Here is a 21,602-nt window from a genome sequence, read left to right on the forward strand (position 1 = left end):
ACTTTCTTTCACCAGACGAGTCTTTCAGCCGTTCGGTGTCTCGCTGTGATTTCAGTTTTTCTTTTTTGCTGGAACCTGTTTAACTTCCCTCATAAAAATACGTACATTTTTTTTTTTTCTCCACGAGTTGTTACGGTGTCATTTGCTTAAGTCACCTGCCAGCGGTCCTTCTGAAAATAATCCCATCTTCAGCGGTGTGTTTGGGGAGTCGGGGGAGGAGGGGGGGGGAGGAGGGGTGTCTGTTTGGTTGACAGCGCTGTGGTGCAGTCAGATTTCCACTAAAGGTGGGCGGGGCTTTCGGTCCTCTCGCTCCTCCCCAACTCGTCCAAATATGGTCACTTCTGCCTTTAAAAAACAACAACCAAGATGACAAAGGCCAAAATAAAATGCTGAAATCGAGACTTCGGACGGGCGATCGCAAACCGACGGGTGACGTCGCTGTTTGGGATCGACTCACTTTTAGAGGCAGCACCAAGTGGCCATTAGAGGAATTGCAGCTATTTCTTAATGTTTTTGCGTCGTTGCACTCAAAGTCGTACCTTTCTTGCATGCATATATATATATATAAATATCTTTTTTTTTTTTTTTAACCGTTCTTAACATTTGCACATGAATAGCCTCACTGCAAGATGGATGAGTCTCCACATGAAATGCAAAGTAGGCTGCGACTAAACACAGACGAGAGACGACTGAAAACCCACTTCAAAAACAGAACCAGACAATAAAAAAGATTCAGATTAAAGCTTTAATGGTGTTGTGGGATCCTTTTAATCCAACACTGAATCATAAATTTACTGTGCGACTACCAAACTGTAAATGATGTGTTTAATAACCCGTTAATTTCACACAAGCTAATATGTTTTCCTGAGCGTAAACACAGCTGTGACCTTTTTTAATTATGTTTCATGAGAAAAAAGTCAAATCTTCGTTTGAACTCTTTGATGATTTATACAGAAAACTAAACATGAAGGGAAGATCGGTTCATATTTATAATATTTTTTGTCGAAAAAAAAACCCTTTTTAAAAAAAATTAAATCCCACAAATAAACAGGCAGGACTGTCCCACACCAACACAAGGAGCTTTGCTATCCCTCATTACCGAGGCGGGTGTCTGCAGCCCATTGATGTAGAAATTCCCTCATCTCAATGCCTGCTGCTCACATGTGTAGATCAATGTACAGCCCTCTATATATAAAGCTGCTCACGTATTGGATTTCCCCAGCAGGGAGCTAAAAATAGAGCCTGGTGAGAGAACGAGGGGGCGAGAGAGACCCCAAAGGAATAAGGCAAACAGAAGGATGAAAAGGAGGAGGATGTATGATGGACGCTGGTTGAGCAGCTCTTCCTGCAGAGCTCCATTTCGGTTCTGTAAATTGTCATTTACAGTAGCTGTCTATTTTCATCTGAGCATTATCGCGTTTTTCTTGATGCTTTATCACTGATTTAAAAACCTCACAACGCGGCCCTTAAACCCCTTTAAATAAAAGTTACATTCGTGGCTCGGTGCCCACTTATCCTCCTTTTAGCGTCCCGGTGCCGAGGGAGTTGGACTTCAGCGTGGAGCTCCTGGAGGACGCCCCGGGCAGAAGTAGTAGTAGGTCTCTGGTGTCCACCGGGAGTTTTTAGAGTTAAGCAGAAGCTTCAGTTCGGCTACGTTGAAGTCTTTCGAGTGCTACCGGCCGTTCTTCCGTTCGGATCCAGAAGACGTGTTTGTTGTCGTTTCTCTCCGATGAAGATTGTTGAGGTCGGGTTAGTTTCAGTTCAACAAGACCATCAAATGTCTTTTTTTTGTCTCTGTCCGCCCTGTTCAGGACCAGACTTCGTCACTATGGGATTATTATCAATAGTAATAATAATCCCTCCTCCAGGCTCCGGGTGGCCGTTTGGGAGGTTAATGAGCGTTGGGACCCAGCTGCTCCCCAGTCGCACAGAACGGCCAATCACACGTACCAATTATCTCCAAGACGACAGCGAGAGCAAACCGACCAATCGCGCGGGCCGAAAGGTCGTCGCTCTGTTTTAATCTCGGGGACAAAAAAGAAAGCAGAGATTTAGGACGTTTTCAGGTCTGAAGATGTGAAGTAACTGAAGTACACCTTCCTGAAAGCGGTCCTTCAAACGCCGACCCGCTGCTTCCCGTCCTCACGGGACGTTTCTGAAGTTATTAGAATCGGATCGATGGACGTATCGATCGCGAGTCCTCTCCTGACCTCAAGCCTTTTCTATAGTTGTTGATTATCGCTTTCGTCTTTTTAAAATGGACTCCTGTCCCTCTGAAGGGACGTTAGTATTGATTGAGTGATATTTGCTTTGCTCTCAGGAGAAAAAGCCTTTTTCTTTAAGTGTTTAACTGGTTGTTTTTTTTACCCGACGTCGGCCGTCACTCCGACGTGGAAACAGAAAACCGGTTCGAAGGAGCGAAAAGTAATCAGACTTTAAATCGAGGCAATTTCTTGTAAAAACTAAGTATGGATGAAATATGGAGGTGAAAGCATCTTTATTTTACCTTTTACGTTAGAATTTCTTTCAATCCGCAATCAGATGAAGATCCAGCAAACGTTCACACGCCTTCCTTCATCAGCTGAACATATCTGAACATTTAAGCTAATGTACATAATACAGATGATTTTTCTCGGTTACGTCTCGTTAAACAGACGCCGAAGCGAACTCATCTCTTAAAAACAAACCACAGTTTCTCTCTAATTAAGTTGCCAACCGTCCAACGGTTATTTCTCCATTTAAAATCATTCCCCAATTATTATACGTTCCCTGCGAACAGCTGTTCGCCGGGTGGACGCGCACCTCACGGCGACTACGAGTGCGGCATTTTTCGACACGGATCTCTGAGGATCTGAAGCAGCCGTCAGATTTTAAAAAGAAAAGAAAAGTGCAGCAAAGTCTGACGGTTATCTTTTTACTGCGATCTGTGCAGAAGGCAGTTTGACTCAGGAACCAGTTGGCCTGACTCAGGAATAACCGGTGAACGAGGCCATGTGCTCCCCGGCGAGCACTATGTTTGTGGTTATGAGTCACACATGACACCATAAACGGCAGGAGGTTCCTTAACCCTTCGACCGGCGTCCCGGTCGGAAGACTTTCATCATCGTCGAACTGCGTTTTGAGCGAACCGGATTTCGGCGCGTTCGAGGCGTCGCCGATCTACCTGGGTGGGTTGCCGCGGTAACGGCGTGCAGGTAGCTACACGTGTTTTTGTTTTTTTGCTTTCCAGTCTTTCAAAAATCAATCTGGATATGAAAAAAAACCATTTGTGTTGCCAGTCTGAACGCCATTTTACCTGGTTTTTAGATTGTAAATATGATCCATTGAGTTTGAGACAGTATTCAGTGACGTAACAATAATTCTTTAGAAAACTTCAGCATAGTTTCCAAATTACCTGATCGACATTGTTGCATTAAGTTAAGAAATATCGATGATGATTCTGTTGCAATGATAAAAAAAATAAAATAAAAATAGTTACCTCCTTAAATATCTGAATTTTAACATTCAGAGTTCAGAGAAAATTATTAGTCAAACAGCCAATTAGTCTATCGGATATTCTCTAAGGAAGGTAAACCGGAGTATCATCAGCATCGTGGTGAAACGCAATATTGTGTTAACTAAGACGTGTAAAAAGAATAATAATCATGATAAGTAAATTAATACCTTTTTTTATGGTATTTGTTTGCCGTTACTTGGTCTGAATATAACAAGAGAAGAAAAACCCGTTTACCACTTTCCATACAGCCTGAGCACATGATAAACAGTTCACACACACTTTCCTCCCTGGATTAGAAGTTTAGAGTTTCCCTCCGGGCGATGTGGGATTTATGGAAGCAGCCAGCTCGTCTCCGTAAATCTCAGAAATGAGGAGCTCACCTGAAGTGGAGGTCGACCCAATTTAAAGGCTGAACTCAGCCTTTTTTCTTTTTCTTTTTTCTTTTTTTCCTCCTGCGGACAGATCTGATGGAAACGTGTGAGGAATGTGGCTGCGAAGAGTCAACGTGAAGTGAAAAGACGTGATTACCTTCGACTCGGTTGCCTATAGCGACCACGCGGCACACGTCAGATCCCATCAGGCTCTTCGTGGGGCTTTGAGAGGACGATGATGAATAGAGCCGGGCGTGCGGCGTTTTTAAGGATCTTTTTTTTTTTTTTTCCTCGCGTCATCGGCGTCTATAGATTGAGACTTTATTGATCCGTCGTCGTCACGGCAGCATAGAAACACAAAAATAAGAAATAATTTACAAATACAATAAAACAAGATGGATAAAAAGATCTGCGCAGCGATCAGAAAGTGTTCTTTGGGTTTGAGCATCGATATCAGAAGCATCTCTTCCTCTTTTATTTTGAAATCCTCCTCCTCTTTTTTCGTGTCCTCGAGTGCTTCCTGATCGTCGTCGTTGTTGTTTTTTTGTCCAAAATTAATGTCACCTGTCCGGTTGAGTGAAGCAGTTTTGTTTTTGTTTTGCTGCCGGTGAGGTTGAATCTACAGCACAAGTTCTGGGAAACCGTTAAAAAAAGTCTTCTTGAAGAGTGGGCGGAGTCATCATGTAAAACTAAAAACACCGCCTTCGTTAAGTCTGACAATTTCAAACTTTGGTCTTTAAACTCAAATTATAACAGAACACGTGTTCATCTTCACATCCTAACGCATCCTCCGACAGAGTATTATGGGTTGTTTTTTTCAGCCCGTCCGAGACTCGAAGGATACCTGAATTGATAAAAAACCAACAAATCAGCAAATATCTTTGTGTACAAACCAAACATGAAGCCTGTGTGTGTGTGTGTGTGTGTGTGTGTGTGTGTGTGTGTGTGTGTGTGTGTGTGTGTGTGTGTGTGTGTGTGTGTGTGTGTGTGTGTGTGGGCTTAGTGTTATGCAGGTGGGATGATTGTTGCCCACACATGTACCCATGTTGCACACACACACACACACACACACACACACACACACACACACACACACACACACACACACACACACACACACACACACACACACACACACAGAGTGAGTCACAAGGCAGCACAGCCTACTGTATCAGTCCGTGGGTCGCCAGGGGCTGATGGGGCCACTCAACCATGAAAGAGGGTACGGAGGCATAACACACACACACACACACACACACACACACACACACACACACACACACACACACACACACACACACACACACACACACACACACACACACAATCACATGCAAGAGACACATGCACGCTTTCTTTTTTCTAAATGTGACATCCTGCTCTCTCTCTTTCCCTCCCAACACCACTTTTCCTATAATTAACCCGTTTTGCCACTTTTTCCCTGAAACGGTTTCAACCGAGAACTTCAGTCGTCTCAAATCCAATAACACCGACAGCGTTGCACCAAAACAAACAAAAGATCCCGCCCGCTGGCCGCCCGTCGTCATCCTCCGGCTCGTATCCCCGGTGAAGCTCCTCTTCGTCACCGTAGTTGGCTTCAAATATTAGTAATAATAATAATATTGTAGTTAGTTGTCAGGATGATGCAATTATCATCAGTTATTCCTTCCTTCTGACGAGGTCATAATATTACAAGAAGCGCTAACTTTCCTTTTGCGAACACAGGATCGGATGCCGGGTTCGAATCCAGGAGGCGACGACGTTTTCCTCGATTTGTTTTTTATTTCCGAACCTCAACCGTGTTTAAAAAAAAAAAAAAAAAAAAAAGTACATCACGCGTCTCGAAGCGTATCGTAGCTTTCCTCTTTCGTCCACTGCGGGAAAAAAACGTGTAACTGTCACGCCCTCGACGAGCCAAAGCGTGGCTATCGCACGTTTTTTTTCTGCTGCAGCGGACAGGCATCTTATTTTAATTTATTTTGTTGTTGCCGTGACACCGATATCGCATTACCAGTAATTTAGCTCCGAACCATTCCGACTGGAGATTTATCGATCAGTTTCCTCAAATATTGATATTTATATTATATATATATATATATATGTATATATATAATATATATCTCCCCCCATAGTTACAAGTTTGTTTTGTTCATGAATGACACTAATTGTTGCTGCATGTTGGAATCAGTCAGCTGTCAGCTGCAAGATGTGTCCTCAATTCCAACCAGCACGCTCTCTCGCTCTCTCTGTGTGTGTGTGTGTGTGTGTGTGTGTGTGTGTGTGTGTGTGTGTGTGTGTGTGTGTGTGTGTGTGCGTGTGTGCGTGTGTGTGTGTGTGCGTGTGTGTGTGTGTGTGTGTGTGTGTGTGTGTGTGTGTGTGTGTGTGTGTGTGTGTGTGTGTGTGTGTGTGTGTGTGCGCGTGCGTGAGCTAGCCTACATCACTGTAACCCCACCGCCACCTCCTCCTCCCTCCTTCACACACACACACACACACACACACACACACACACACACACACACACACACACACACACACACACACACACACACACACACACACACACACACACACACACACACACACACACACACACACACTTCCCTATAACCAAACTACGGTGGAGCCAATTCAAGCGATTCTCCGCAGTGCTGAAAGAGCAGAGTGAAGTAAAGAAGGGAGGAGGAAGAGGAAGAGGAGGAGGAAGAGGAGGAGGAAGAGGAAGAGGAGGAGGAAGAGGAGGAGTGAGAGAGAGAGAGGGGGGGCAAAGAGAGCAGGAGAGGGGAGATTCGGGGAAACACGCGAGAGAGTGAGAGATAGTGTGTGTGAGTGTGTGTCTGCGTGTGTGTGTGTGTGTGCGTGTGTGTGTGTGAGCAGCAGAGAGAGAGAGAGAGAGAGAGAGAGAGAGAGAGAGAGAGGAGGGAAAACTGCAAATTTTTAGGTGGCCAGGCTTCCCGGCGCGCGCAGATCTCGGTGCACCGTCCGACCAGCTCTCCGCTCTGCAGGGTGAGGAGCTTATTTCTAACTGCGCGGTTTCATATTCCACCCGTGCATCTCGCATCATCATCACCACCATCATCATCATTTTCCCACCTCGCGTCTGTTTTTTGTTTTTGTTAATAGAGCCTCTCGCACTCTTTGTGTTTTTTGACGGGGGGGTCGGGAGGGGGCTGTTTGAGGCTGCATGCGCTCGTCAGGACTTCTTGTTTGATCCGCAAACGACGCTCGTGCGTGTGTGTGTGGCTGTGTTGGCATAACATTTTTTTTTTTTCTCGGCCAGAGACGTTGTCTCAGAGACGAGTCTGTCTTGAGAAGATGCGCGCTGTTTATATTTGTGTTTTGTTGGTGTTGTTGTTGACAGCTGCTGCTGCTGATGAGTGAGTCTGCACGGCTGCCTCCTCGCCTGTTAGTGGAGGAATGTACCCGCGCGCTGATTATTAGTGTGGTGGTGCATCTTTTTTTTTTTTTTTTTAAGAGAGAAGGGATGAGCGCCGCTGTGATATACTGTACAGTCTGAATACAGTCTGAAGAAGAAGAAGCAGCACAGTAAAGCTGCTTCGCTCCCAGCTGCGCGTGGAGGAGAGAGGGTGGGGGTGGAGGGGGGGGGCAAAGTGTGTGAGGATGATGTGATGGTGTCACTGCTGTATGTGTGTGTGTGTGTGTGTGTGTCGGAGAGAAAGAGGAGAGGGTGGGAGGGGAGGGCGAGAGATGAGGACAGTGTGCGTGTGTGTATTTTTATATATGTGTGTGTGTGTGTGTGTGTGTGTGTGTGTGTGTGTGTGTGTGTGTGTGTGTGTGTGTGTGTGTGTGTGTGTGTGTGTAAAAAACCAACTCTTGGCTCCTTCTTGGGGAACCCATCCTGTGATGCTGTTCCAGCAGACTGCAGCACTTCTTATTGGGTCTCTCTCGCTTCTTACATACAATATGCATAATGTGTGTGTGTGTGTGTGTGTGTGTGTGTGTGTGTGTGTGTGTGTGTGTGTGTGTGTGTGTGTGTGTGTGTGTGTGTGTGTGTGTGTGTGTGTGTGTGTGTGTGTATTTTTCCAATCTGCATTTTTGAGAGTTCAGTCCAACCAGAGGTGAACAGATGTTCCTCCTGAATGAGAAAAAAAGAAAAAGAAAAGAAGCAGCAGCAGCAGCGTGATGAGAGTTTAAACTGTTATCAGTGTTGTGAAACCTTTCTGTGACACATTGGTAGAAAACGTCTTCCTCTCTCAGACTCCCTACGACACGTGAACATGCGTTCTGTTGGATGGAGCAGATTAATGGAAACTTCCAGGTTAGTTGGTTTGAGGTCCAATCAGAGGCGGAGTTGGCTGGATGAGCATACAAAAAAACTGGGTGTAGCTTTGATTGTACGATCCTAAAGTTAGTGTTTAAATCGAATGTTGACGTCGTCCCCCGCAAAATCCTATTTTCAGACTCGTGCACACGAGAGATTTCCTGGCGAGCGTGCGTGATCTCCGTCCGAGAGGCCGACGCGAAACCAGAAAAATGTCAGTCAGAAATCCAAATGAATTGTTGTTTAACTCGGTTTTAATTTCTAATGTCACGTGTTGTGTGCGGATGCTGATTTGGACGGTGAACTGGTGGAGCTCTCTTCATGTTGGCACCGGGACGGATAAAATAAAAAAAAAAAAAAAATAAAAAGGACAGGAAGAAGAGTGCCAGAGAACGGGACAGAAATGAGGCTAAAAATCCGATTGGACGCGTCTCTTTTCCTCGTGGAGTTCATGTTTGATCTGATGAGTTCAAGAAATGCAAAGAGGTTTTATCTGCGAGATGTTTCAGGTTGTTTTGGGAGGTCAACAACAAACTTCTCTGGATGTGAGGGGGGCATAGACGCAAGCTAGTATCGCGGCAAAGCGTGAAATAGACACGCCCTCTGTCCGCTGCAGGAAAACGTGAGATGGACACGCGTCGGGCGTGAAAGTTTTTTAGGGGTTAAACTTATATAAAAATGTGTCGTGACCGAGCTAACGCAGCGAACAAGTACAAAGGGCATTTTTCTGTGGTGGTTGTTAGTAGGTACGACGGGAGGCGGCGAGGTTTGAATCCAGGAGGTGACAACGTTTTTCTGTAAATCCAAACCATGTGCTTTTTTTTTTTTTGCAAAAAAAAGTTTAATTTCCCTGTAAATCTCAAAGCGTTTCATTTCCATCCACTACAAGTAAAAACGTGTAACTTTGACCCATATTCAGCCCCAAAGCGTGACCATCTCACGTTTTTCCCTTAGTGGACGTGTCTATTTCACACTTTAGAAAAAAAATCCAATCAAATAGAAAGAACAGGAAACGTACAGAATCCATTTCTGCTGTTTGGATTCGAATAATGTTCCATCTGCAAGTCTGAATGAGGTGTTGGTGATTTAAGAGAAGGTCGGATAAAATAAACAGCTGCTTGTTCATCTGTAGCGCGTATGAGATACGAGGTTTGGTCACCGTCGGCCGCCCTGATGTTCTCTGAGACGAGGAGGAATTAATCACGCGTAGCTTCAGTTGTTTAAACGTCTGATTGACGACGCGAGTCGCCGCTTCGTTTACCGAAGGTTCACAGGAGACCTTTAAATCGGGACTAGAGCCGTATTAATAATAAGATAATAATACGAGATCTTAGAGCATGTATGTCATTGAGATCCACTCGTGGTGAAAAAAAGCTCAAGCAATCAATAAAATTCACATTTTTTTGTTTCTTATTTTATAACTTAATTCCAACTATGTGACGTGAGCTTCGTCCACTTCAGGATGTTTGTTTTTCGTTCGTGTCCTGTTAACTTTGACAACTTTCTTATTTGAAAGTCTGACAGGACTTTACTTGAGACAAACTACTTCGTATTTGGCAATGACAAAAGTTGTTGTTGTTGTTGTTGTTGTTCTGAATGACCGCGTATAAAACGCCTCTGCCTCCTTTTGGCCACATCACACACAAAAGCTGGGATTTTTTTTTTTTTTTCCGGTCTCTACACAATTAATCCTACAACCAGGGACGAATCCATCTTCGTCCAGTCTGTCCTCGCAGATCGAGTTGCACTCTGTAGGACAAAAGGGACCAAATCCTGTTTGTGTGCGTAAAGAGAAGATGTTGGATCCACATTCACATCCCGCTCGTCTTTCTCACTTTCACTGATGTGACGAGTTGAAATGTGACAGAGTTTCGAGGGATTACAGGTTTCAGAGTCAATAAAGACATCAATCTGTCAATCTGTCTCCATACGTGATTCAGCCACCGTGTTGTTCTTTTTTGTGTTTTTTTTGGAACCGCTTCGGACTTCTTCTCTCCGGCCGTCATCGTCGTTCTCGTCGTTTTGAATCGCACGCACGGTTTGAGGTCGACTCCTCCGTCGGAGACCAATGTGACCTCGAAAAACCACAAAATTACACAACAGTCCAACTGAGTGAAGGTGAATGACGACGTGCTCGTGACCGGCCGGTGGCGCCAACTCTTCTTTTTTTAGGAGGGGGGGCTTTTGTGAATGCTGCTGTTGCACGTTGCGCACGAGGCATGTAGGATGTGTCACGCTTAACGCTGCCTGCCAGGCCGGGGTGCATGTGTGGGTGTGATGTGCTGTGTGTGTGTGTGTGTGTGTGTGTGTGTGTGTGTGTGTGTGTGTGTGTGTGTGTGTGTGTGGTACAAGGACTTTCCTCAGTTTTTGGGCCAAGGTCTTTCCCTGTAAGCTCTCTTTTCCTTTTCTTCTCCCTCCTCTGTTATTCCCTCCGTCTCCTCAGGACGTTAACACTCTGCAGGCCCTCCGGTGTGCCCGTGCGTGTGTGTGTGTGTGTGTGTGCGTGTGTGTGTGTGTGTGTGTGTGTGTGTGTGTGTGTGTGTGTGTGTGTGAGTGTGTGTGTTTTCTTACCCACCGCATAAGCTAATTATCTTTATCAGTCCAGCAGTCGTTTCTCTAGTTTACAGGACGAGGGTTTGTTTCATCGTCTTAAGTACCGCTTTGAGAAACGAGAGTCTTCTTGTGGCTTCTGGAGACCGAAGCGTGCTTCAGCTAAATTCCTAGAAATGTCATATGGAGAATTTTTGATGCTATATTTAAAAGATAAGTTGGTTTTGGCGTTTCCTCCTTCAACCCCCTCTCTCCCCCCACGTCCTCTTTCTCCTCGTTTCCTTCTTAATTCCTTCCTGATTTTCTGTTTCCCCTTTTCATTCTCTCCTCGTCTTTTTTTTTTGACCAGTTCTTATGTCTCATAACATTCACCCTCCTACTTCTTCCTTTCCTTCTTTCTTCCCTTTTGCAAATTGATTTGAGTTCTTTCGTCCTATAGACGGTCCCTCCAGGATTTCGCTGAGGTTTTTCTGTGATTCTTGCAATCAAAAATGTTTCAATTTGCGGCGGATTTTCTCGAAAATCAATTTTTTTGAAGCACTAAGTAATAAACACCGATATCTAATCAGTGATAATAATCATGGCGTCCATCACAGAACTAGATTAGTCTTTTATTTAATCTTAGAGAACCACGGGGCTAAAAGTAAAAAAAAAAAAAAAATCAGAACAGTCTGTGACTGGAATATAGAAACAAGGACTACATCAGCCTTTCAAAATAAGAGCTTTAGATGCTGTTTAATTCATGTTCATTCAACACATAGACCTGCTGGATGAAACAAACAAAGAGAACTGGATGTTAAACTCATTTAACATCCAATAATATGGAATCACTTCCTTTGATCACAAACATTTAATCAGATCATTTTTACGTGAAGACGTTTCCCTCAAACCCGTCACGTCCCGGGGTTTTTTCCCGCTTGTTCCGGTTCCCTGTAGTTTGATTTGGTGACGAGGAGCCTTTCTGACTGTAAATGAGGAGTGATTTGTGTTAATGAAGTCAGTTCTGTTTGAAAAGACGTTGATACTTTCAGCACAGCTTCTGCTGACCACAGAAAAATCTCTGGAATAAGAAAAAAAACCTGCAAGCTTCGGCAAATATTGCGAGAGAGATCGCTTGAATTTGCTTTTATTATCGCGAATAGATGTTTCTGACCTGCGACCCCTCCCACATTCTTCCCTTCCATCTTTTTTAATTTTTTCCGTCTGTCCTCCCGTCTTCCTGTCTTCCTGTCCTCCATGACTCTTCTCTCCGTCGTGTCTTCCAGTCTTCTCCATCTTTAAATATCCATCTCTTCTCCTGCCAGTTGGCACCAGCCCTCTCGCTGCTGACGGAGGGACATATTGCCTTCTCGACAGAAAACAAACTCCCCCCTCCTCCTCCTCCCACTCCCCCAACACTAGCAAACTAACCTGGGAACGCCATCTGTGGAGCCCCCCCCCCACCCGGCATCGTGGGACGCTTCGTTTTTCCTGGTGCTCTGCAAGTCGCTCCACACTGACCCCGGCAGAGTCTTTCATCTTCGTTTCATCTGCTTTGCCTTTTTTTTTATTTTTTTTTATTTCTCTGCCATTTATATTTTTTTTTGGGGGGGGGCTAAGATTGCAATCCTCTCCAGGTTTCTCTCCTGAATAGAAGTTTCCTAGAAGGAATCCGAAAAGACATTTACAGAGCTGAGCAGAAAAGGCAGCCGAGTTTTTTAATTCTCTTCTGAACCACACGTGACCAAAAGACTGGTATTATTCAGAGAAGTACGTTCAGCAGCTCATTTAAATGTTTAGTTATGTTGTTTGTTTGTTTTTATCAGTTATCTCACCAAATTACGATATACTCAAAAAATAAAGTATTTCTGTCGCGGTTTTGAAGTGTCCAGTCTGACATGTTGGCCGTCGCCCTCTTAGTTGGTTGGAAACCAGAAGTGACCATAGTTGGACGAGCGGGGGAGGAGCAAGGTTTGGATCTGAGTAAGAATTAGAGGAGAATATGCCCCGCCCACCTTTACCAGAAACCTGACTGTACCCCAAACATGTCAATCAAACCAGACACGCCCCCAAAAACTAGCTAATCACACCACAGCAACTTGTGGAAAAAATTTACTGACTTTGTATTTCATGAGAGAAGTTGATGATTTCATTTTGGTTTCAAAACTGATTTGCGCATAAGCCCCGTCCACAGAGCTGTCGTAAATGTTGTTCCAGTCATATCCGTCGTTGTAAAAAGGAAAGTTTGAAGGCCCAAAAAGATATCTTCTCAAACAGAGAGGTGAACATTTGTTTTATGACTCATCCACAGCGGGTCCAAACTCTTAATATCCCATTTTAAACCTTTATTATCACTTCAGTTTTAATCTGATTGACAAATGTATCTCAGCCCGACTCGTCCGTGTTGGTAATTGTGCTTCTCAATTTATTAATAAAGTTACAACCTTTATACTGTTTGAAGCGCACCAACGCAACACTATAAGAACCAATAAAGAGGGTTGTTGATAGCTGATTAAAAAAACCATCTCAGACTGGACCGCACGATGGGCTCCTTGTAAATGGCCTATTTCCAGGAATGAATTCAGATGCACAAAGCTCCTGATTAAGGGGAACTTATTGTTATCACTCCTACACCGACGACCCTGCTTTAATGCCTTAATTAGTAACACATACTCATTCATTAAGTTGGACTTCATTGAGGACACGTCTAAGCCTCCAATAAAAATTAAATAGAATTAATAATGAATGCAAATAAAAACGTGAACTGTGCTGAGGGGTGTCGTTTGGAGCCTTTGTGCTTCGTGATGAAAAAGCAGATTCATTTTAACCCTTGGTGATGTATATCTTTACGTTTGTAAATTATACCGGAGGGGCTCGGTTTTCTTGCTAACAACGCTTCGGGTTTGTGATTATGTAAAGTCGTTCTGTGGACCAGTTAACAGAGAAAACAGGCAAATATTCAGATGCTGAAGAAAAAACTAAATGACAGGTAATAAAGATGATTTAAAAATATATGTCAAAGACGAACAGCATTTGTCCTGTCGAAGTGTCTTTTCCTGCTCAGAACGCAACCTGGACTCAAAGCGAAGCGTGAAATAGACACGCTCATCCACTGCAGCAAAACGTGAGATAGACGTTTTCCTGAAGTGGACGGAAATGAAACCTACAGCGTGCTTTGAGCCGGGAGATGTACAGGAAAATTTGATGATCGGAGTTAGGAAGCAAAAATCTAATTCCAGGCAAACATTGTCTCCTCCTGGATTCAAACATCATCGTCATGTGACTTTGGTCACATGACATTTAAATGCGTGTAACTTTCACCCCTCGACAGCCCAGAGTGTGGCTATCTCACGTTTTGCTGTCGTAGATGGGCGTGTCTATTTCACGCTTTGCCGTGATACTGGGTTGCACAATAGGGTGACCTTTGACCTTCGTCTCCTTCCTGAAGGAAAATCTAAACCTCTGGAGAAGAAAAATATAGCAGACATAAAAGTGTAAATAATAGATGTTTACTTCTAAAAATATCTTGTTTCAAATAGAACTGTGCTGGACACGAGACTCTTGTATTACTATTTTTACATTCAGGGAAAAAAAAAAAAAATGGACATGCGGAAGGAGACAACATGCAGCAACAACACAACTTTTTCGTGCTTTCTTGTCTCCCGCAGAGGAAACCGTCGGTATTCTCGGGCCTCAGCATTGTACAGAAATCTGGGTCAAGGAAACCTATAAGGGCATTTTCAAAGTTGTTTCAAAACATTTCCTTTTCAGTATTTAGTCGTGACCAGCGCGTTGTCTTTGTGGGTCCAAACAAAAGACTGCAAAAACAACGACCTACAGCAAATATGCAAAAAAAAACATTTTTAAAAAAAGGAACAAATGTGTAGTTCAGTGAAAGAGAGTGAAAATGAGAGTGAAAGAAAGTCAGTGCATTTAGTCAGAGGAGAGGAGAATCAGAGCTGTTGACTGTAGTGGAGGGAGGATTTCAGCACCAAGGCAGGTGGACAGCTCCCCAGCCAGCTGCTCAATGCTGGACTGGAAAATGTTTCTCCTTTCAGACACTTCATGAATTTGTATTTTAAAACTTCTGCACACACACAAAAAAAAGAATTCAAACTTTTAAAAAAAAACACAAAAATAATATTGCAGAAATGATCTTTAGGCTCGAATTTAAACGCTGTTTAACCAAAAAGAGTACCATTGTTTTATTTTTTTAATTTATTTACATACAGTATTTTATTACTGGTGTAAGTGTACTTTGTAATTTATTTGTAGTTAAAAATGAGGTAATATGAATAAATTTGAAGACATACATGTCGTCTAATATTTCAATAGTTCCTCTTTCCTTTCAACCGAATATTCTCCGCCTAGTTTTCTCTCTTTAATCCATTCATTTTCTTACTTTTCCTTCCTCTTTCCTCCATCCATCACTCTTTCCATTTCCCTCCTCATCTTCCTTCATACCTTTCCCACTTTAATCCCACCTGTCGGCTTCTAAATCGCTGCCTTTCTTCTTCATCATCCCTCCTCCTCCCATCTTCCCTCCATCCGTCGTTCTTCCTCCCCTTTTTCCTCCTTTCATCTCCCGTCCTCACCTTTTACTCTCTTTTTTTTCTCCTCTTTGTCTCTCTACGGTTCATCTTTTCTCCGACCATCGACGAAGGTCCTCACCTCTAACTTTCTCTTCATCCTTTCTTCTCCCACTTCATTACCACCTCTGACTGTTTGTTCCTGAGCACCGAACGCTCCGTTCATCTGTGATTCATTACGCTGCCTCTGCTTCTGGATGGTCCCTGCACACACACACACACACACACACACACACACACACACACACACACACACACACACACACACACACACACACACACACACACACACACACACACACACACACACACACACACACACACACACACACACACACACACACACACACACACAGTTAGTTAGCAGCTGGTGGAACCTGGGAATTGCGGTTATATTCTCAAGGCTTAAAACTACAAAGAGAACCTCATCCCGGCCCATTTGTTGTCTGCTATCTCAGCAAACACAGGCTGGGTTCAGTGTGTGTGTGTGTGTGTGTGTGTGTGTGTGTGTGTGTGTGTGTGTGTGTGTGTGTGTGTGTGTGTGTGTGTGTGTGTGTGTGTGTGTGTGTGTGTGTGTGTGTACTTGTTTTACTCACGTTGTGAGGACCCAAAACTATTTTCCGCTGTCACATTGTCGGGTCTCGCCTCCCCAAAAAAAAACCAGTTCCCATAACCTAAATTATTAAATTGAAGTGTGAGGAGTTGGTTTACAGTTAACTTTAGGATGAGGTTACAGTAGAGCTGCTCTGAGGCCGGGTAGTGATTGTGGTTAGTGTCAGTCAATCTAATGTCCTCTAAAGGGATGGTGTGTGTGTGTGTGGGTGTGTGTGTGTGTGTGTGTGTGTGTGTGTGTGTGTGTGTGTGTGTGTGTGTGTGTGTGTGTGTGTGTGTGTGTGTGTGTGTGTGTGTGTGTGGTTTGTGTCCTTCAAACCCACATTTCTTCCAGCGTCTGTCTCTCTCTAGATTTTTTTTTTTAACGACAGTTAAAAAAAAAAAAAAAAAAAATCGTTTACAGAGCAGCAGCATCCCCAAAATAGATTTTTGTGTGCGTATGATTTTGTAGATATATAGTTATAACATTTCATACAGCAAACATGGTTGCACTTTAATGCCGATAAGACATTTACAAAATGATAAAACTGCATCAAGTGACGGCAGCTGAGTGTGAAATGATCAATGAATTATAGATTAAAGGTCTCAGAAAGGTCAATGAAATTAATGTTAACATTACATTTAATCTCCACACTTTTCCTGTCAAAGTAACTGTAATACAATTATTCATTAAAAAATGTATATTTGTAAGCCTTTCTTTGTTTATCCAATATAGCAGAAGTGACAGCATGAATACACACAGCTGCGTAGTTTTAACCAAAACACATTTTATTGAATACACTAGTTGGTTAGATTCCACTTGCAATCATCAATTTCCATTTACAGAAATTAAAGGAAAAGTTTTTAGGATTTAGTGGCACCTGGTGGTGAGGTTGCACATAGCAACTAGCTGAACTACCCATCACCATCTCCTCCCATGCGTGAAAGAGAATCTACGCTAGCAGTAAAACTTGAAAGAGAAAACAAACATAAAAAGTCCTCTAAGTGTTTGGTTTGTCTCCTCTGGTCTCCTGTAGAAAGATTGTGGTGCAACGACAGACGGTTTATAAAAGAGTTCGTAGCTTCAGGTCTATAAGATGGTTCCGATCCAGAAGTGTCTCAAGCTGCAATACCAGCGAGTGCCACTAGAGGTCGGCTCCAAAAAGCCTCCGGCTCCATAGACTCCCATTCAACTTCTCTCATCAAATCCAAAGTGAATAAAATGTGTCCATCAGTTATCTCGGTGTTGTTAGCTAAAGTCACTCCTTCTTCTTAGTTTTCTGGAGGTCCATCTGAAAATAATCCCTCATTCATTAGAAAAGAAGATTCAAGAAGACCTGTTTTTGGGGGCGTGTCTGTTTGATTGACAGGCCTGTGGTGCAGTCAGGTTACAGCTATCGGTGGGTGGGACGTAGCATCGTCAGGTTTCCAATCAGATCGGCCAGATCCACCAGCTGGCTCCTCCCCCAGCTCGTCCAAATATGGTCATTTCCTGCTCCGAACAAGCAAAGATGATGACGGACAGAATCTGAACTGGAGGATTCGTAACGTTCACAAACCAACGAGGTGACGTCACCGCTGCTGCTTGGCTGCAACATGATTCTTAGTTTTCAGGTGATTACACACCAATGAAAAACATAATTATGAATATTATATTAATTATGAAAATGGCCATTTCTATGTGTTCCAGTTTCCCTCAGCCAGCTCGGCCTCCATCGGGCAGCGTTGTATGTCCCACATTTAACATCTGGTGCCTTTAATTCCCTTCAGTCGGAGAGTCCTCGTCCTCGTGCAGGTTTCAGTCACTAGAATGTGAAACAGCCTCGAACGAACCGATTGTGACGGCACCGCAGGGTGAGACGGTTATCTGAGTCCTGCAGGTACTCCACTGTGTGTGTGTGTGTGTGTGTGTGTGTGTGTGTGTGTGTGTGTGTGTGTGTGTGTGTGTGTGTGTGTGTGTGTGTGTGTGTGTGTGTGTGTGTGTGTGTGTGTGTGTGTGTGTGTGTGTGTGTGTGTGTCTGTCTGTCTGTCTGTGTGTGTGTGTGTGTGTGTGTGTGTGTGTGTGTGTGTGTGTGTGTGTGTGTGTGTGTGTGTGTGTGTGTGTGTGTGTGTGTGTGTGTGTGTGTGTGTGTGTGTGTGTTTCCTGCCTGACATTTCTCAGCGCTTCAGACTGAAGCTTATTTACACGAGTTGAGCGCAAATCACCTTCGTCTCATCCGAGAGGACGAGACTTTTTCTGAAGCCGCTGACGTCTCAGACGGACGTCTTTTTCTGTGACGTGTGCACCAACTCCTCTCCTCTCCTCTCCTCTCCTCTCCTCTCTCTCCTCTCCTCTCCTCTCCTCTCCTCTCCTCTCCTCTCCTCTCCTCTCCTCTCCTCTCCTCTCCTCTCCCCTCCCCTCCCTTCCTCTTCCTCTCCCTCCTCTCCTCTCCTCTCCTCTCCTCTCCTCTCCTCTCCTCTCCTCTCCTCTCCTCTCCTCTCCTCTCCCTTCCTCTTCCTCTTCCTCTCCTCTCCTCTCCTCTCCTCTCCTCTCCTCTCCTCTCCTCTCCTCTCCTCTCCTCCCTCTCCTCTCCTCTCATCTCCTTATTTTTTTAGATTTACTTAATCCAGTTATGTCAAGAATTTCCACCAAACTGCTTTGTTATATATATTAATACTTAATATCCTAATAATATTATGAATATGTCACCAACCAACGTGACTCTATTATCCAACATGAAGTGATGAATGGATCCAGCTGATTGAACGGACCAACATGGATCCAATCAAAGGCTGTTTTCTTCACCAGTTTGATTCATGCCAACATAATAATATTTCATGACCCCAAAATTCATCCAGTTGTTGACGACATACCAGGAAGTACTTTTTGATAAGATTTTTAAAAGAGTTGCCCGTTTGTTGATCACCTGCGTGTCGTCTCCGCGGGCTTTTATTTCTGTTTTACTACATCTAATATCTGCAGCGGGTGACTCACGTCTGATCCTCTCCGACACCGAATGTGCTCCGCGGCGTCTCCACGATGAGGTCACGCCTCGCCGTCTCCACGATGAGGTCACGCCTTGCCGTCTCCACGATGAGGTCACGCCTCGCCGTCTCCACGATGACGTCACGCCTCGCCGTCTCCTCTCCTTTCTTTTTTCTTTGTTTTTGTTCTTTTTCTTTTTCCCGCTTCTTATTTGTTTTTCCGGCTCTGATCTCGTCTGCCGACTTCATTTCTGTTTATCGGCTTCTCTCTCGTTTTCTCTGCTTCCTCCGACGTAAGCAACATTTTTTGGAGTCCGTGAACCTCCGTTTAACACCGTGTTTCTGAATCTCATTTATTAGTTGTGATACGCCCAAAAAAAACAACTAAAAGATGCAGGTTATCTTGGAAATATACGTTTTAAACAGGACGATGTAAAAAAGTTTGCTTTATTAAAAAGTAAATCGCTGTGAAACCAACTTCTACAGCTGGAGGTTTTCTTTTTTTTGTTGAAATATTCATGGTCTAAGTTTGAGCTGAAGCTCCGGAGCTGCTGGAGTTTCTCCCGACTCAGAAAGTTGACGTGTGTTTTCTGTCTGGAGGTTTTTTAATATACAAATTTAATCACGCGTCTTTTTCAAGGTCAAATTTCTGTAAAAAAAAAAAAAAAAAAATCATCTGGATCGAAAGCCAAAAAGAAATGTTTATGTTACGTGAAACTACTTTTAATTCAAATGTAATATGTTTTACAGAAGATGTACTTTCTAAAACTGATACTAATAAAAACAACAACAATAATAATAATAATACATTTTAGAGCTTGTCAAAATACACAAAGACACTTTACAGGTTAAAATGATCAAAACAACACACACAAAAAAAATATATATATATGTACACTTCGTGTTCATTATAGTTTGGATTTTGCAGCACTAAAGAATCAGGAGAAGAAGAACGAAGATATTACAGAACTTTATATGATTTAAAAACTCAAACTATCAGATTTAATTTATGATCTACGTACAGAGACACTGAATGAAGCGACGAAAGACCGAAACAGGAAGTGAAGGAGCGACTATTCTTCGATATGAACAATAATGTTGATCTTATTGATGCAGTTTGTTTTATGTTTTATGTATTGTGATTTATGTCCGTATGAGTGAACTCATCTCAGTCCGTAGTTCTTCCTGTGTTTCAGTCAGCTGCATGTTGACCTCCATTTTGACTGGAAGGATGAGGCTCTGTGTGTGTGTGTGTGTGTGTGTGTGTGTGTGTGTGTGTGTGTGTGTGTGCGTGCGTGTGTGTGTGTGTGTGTGTGTGCGTGCGTGCGTGTGTGTGTGTGTGTGTGTGTGTGTGTGTGTGTGTGTGTGTGAACAGTTAAAAGTGATGTACGGCAGAGCAGAGGCAGCGTTTCTGCCCCCTAGTGGGCGTCGAGCTGCACTGCACGTTACCTGGAAGCTCACGTGGGACGTCCGTCTGAACTATTTCAGTCACGTACTGTGATTATCGTCGCGTGTGGACGGAAAACTTTCAGATTGAAAGCCTGAATTTAATTATTTATCATTATTTATTAACGTCTCCATAAATAAGCTGTAAAATGTCCACGTGACTCCCAAAAGGAAAATATGAGTCAGATTCTGTCATTCTTAAAGTCGGCCGGACTTCAACTCTCTGAAGGCTTGAAGTCAGTTCTTTGCCATCTGACTCATTGTTTTCTATTTAATTCACCCTTTGCTGTTGGCATTAAAATCCCCCCACTCCTCCTCTTCCTCCTTCTCCTCCTCCTCCTCCTCCTCCTCCTCCTCCTTTGTCTTCTTCTTTCATCACGATGCAAAGAAAGTGAATATTTTGTCCCATCCTACAGATGGATGGATTTATTTTAATTTTTTTGTCAATCAGCTGATAAATGTCCTCCTCCCGTGTCTCTTGTGTCGGCGACCAGCACCGATGTCACCCGTGGGTTTGTTGAACGGCCGTTATGAAGCTTTGAGATCGGATATCAGCCGGCGCCATCTTTGCTAGTTCGGAGCGGTTTGGTAGCAGGAAGTGACCATATTTGGATGAGCAGGGGGAGGAGCCAGCGGTGGATCTGACTCGATCTGATCGGAAACCTGACGATACTACGTCCCGCCCCACCGATAGCTGTAACCTGACTGCACCACAGGCCTGTCAATCAAACAGACACGCCCCCAAAACCAGGTCTTCTTGAATCTTCTTTTCTAATGAATGAGGGATTATTTTCAGATGGACCTCCAGAAAACTAATAAGAAGGAGTGACTTTAGCTAACAACACCGAGATAACTGATGGACACATTTTATTCACTTTGGATTTGATGAGAGAAGTTGAATGGGAGTCTATGGAGCCGGAGGCTTTTTGGAGCCGACCTCTAGTGGCACTCGCTGGTATTGCAGCTGAAGACACTTCTGCACTTGTTTCCTCCTGAACTCCGTTCATTTGTTTTCCTTCTCAGAGTTTCTCTCTTGAATTCCCAGAATCTCTTCATTCAGAGCATCACTTACTGCCTCGTAGCCTTTTTCCGGGCTTCGTTGTTTTATTTTTACTTCCGTGTCCGTGAATTAGTTCCTGCTTCGTATTCTGTAACAGAAACCTCTCAGGATTAGAGTGAGGAGGTGTTCAAGGCTTCGCACCTTCAACACCATCAGGATGAGAGGCGGCTGTATCGATGCTCCTCTCCCGTCCGTACATATTTAACAGGCCGAGTCAATGAAAGTCGAGAGAGATTAGGATCAGAGATTCCTCGGCCTCCTTCTTCGCGCCTCCCCG

The 21,602-nt window shown here is 43.7% G+C and overlaps 1 protein-coding gene across 2 annotated transcripts in view; it reads left to right on the forward strand.

Annotated features, from left to right (window-relative positions):
* The first annotated feature begins 6,657 nt into the window (after window positions 1–6,657).
* Window positions 6,658–21,602, forward strand: part of LOC138627798 (voltage-dependent calcium channel gamma-7 subunit-like) — a 30,396-nt gene continuing 15,451 nt past the window's right edge. Inside the window, exon 1 of one of the 2 annotated variants that reach the window (XM_069710382.1) lies at window positions 6,658–6,870. The gene's annotated coding sequence lies outside the window, so the exon portion shown is untranslated. Of the gene's footprint in view, window positions 6,871–12,288; window positions 12,446–21,602 lie in introns of those variants that run through there. The other variant, XM_069710383.1, reaches the window with a different exon arrangement.

The sequence above is a fragment of the Brachyistius frenatus genome, unplaced genomic scaffold (genome assembly GCF_029030835.1).
Source record: "Brachyistius frenatus isolate BFR_SWC_R1_liver_20210118 unplaced genomic scaffold, ASM2903083v1 Contig_91, whole genome shotgun sequence".
NCBI lineage: Eukaryota > Metazoa > Chordata > Actinopteri > Embiotocidae > Brachyistius > Brachyistius frenatus.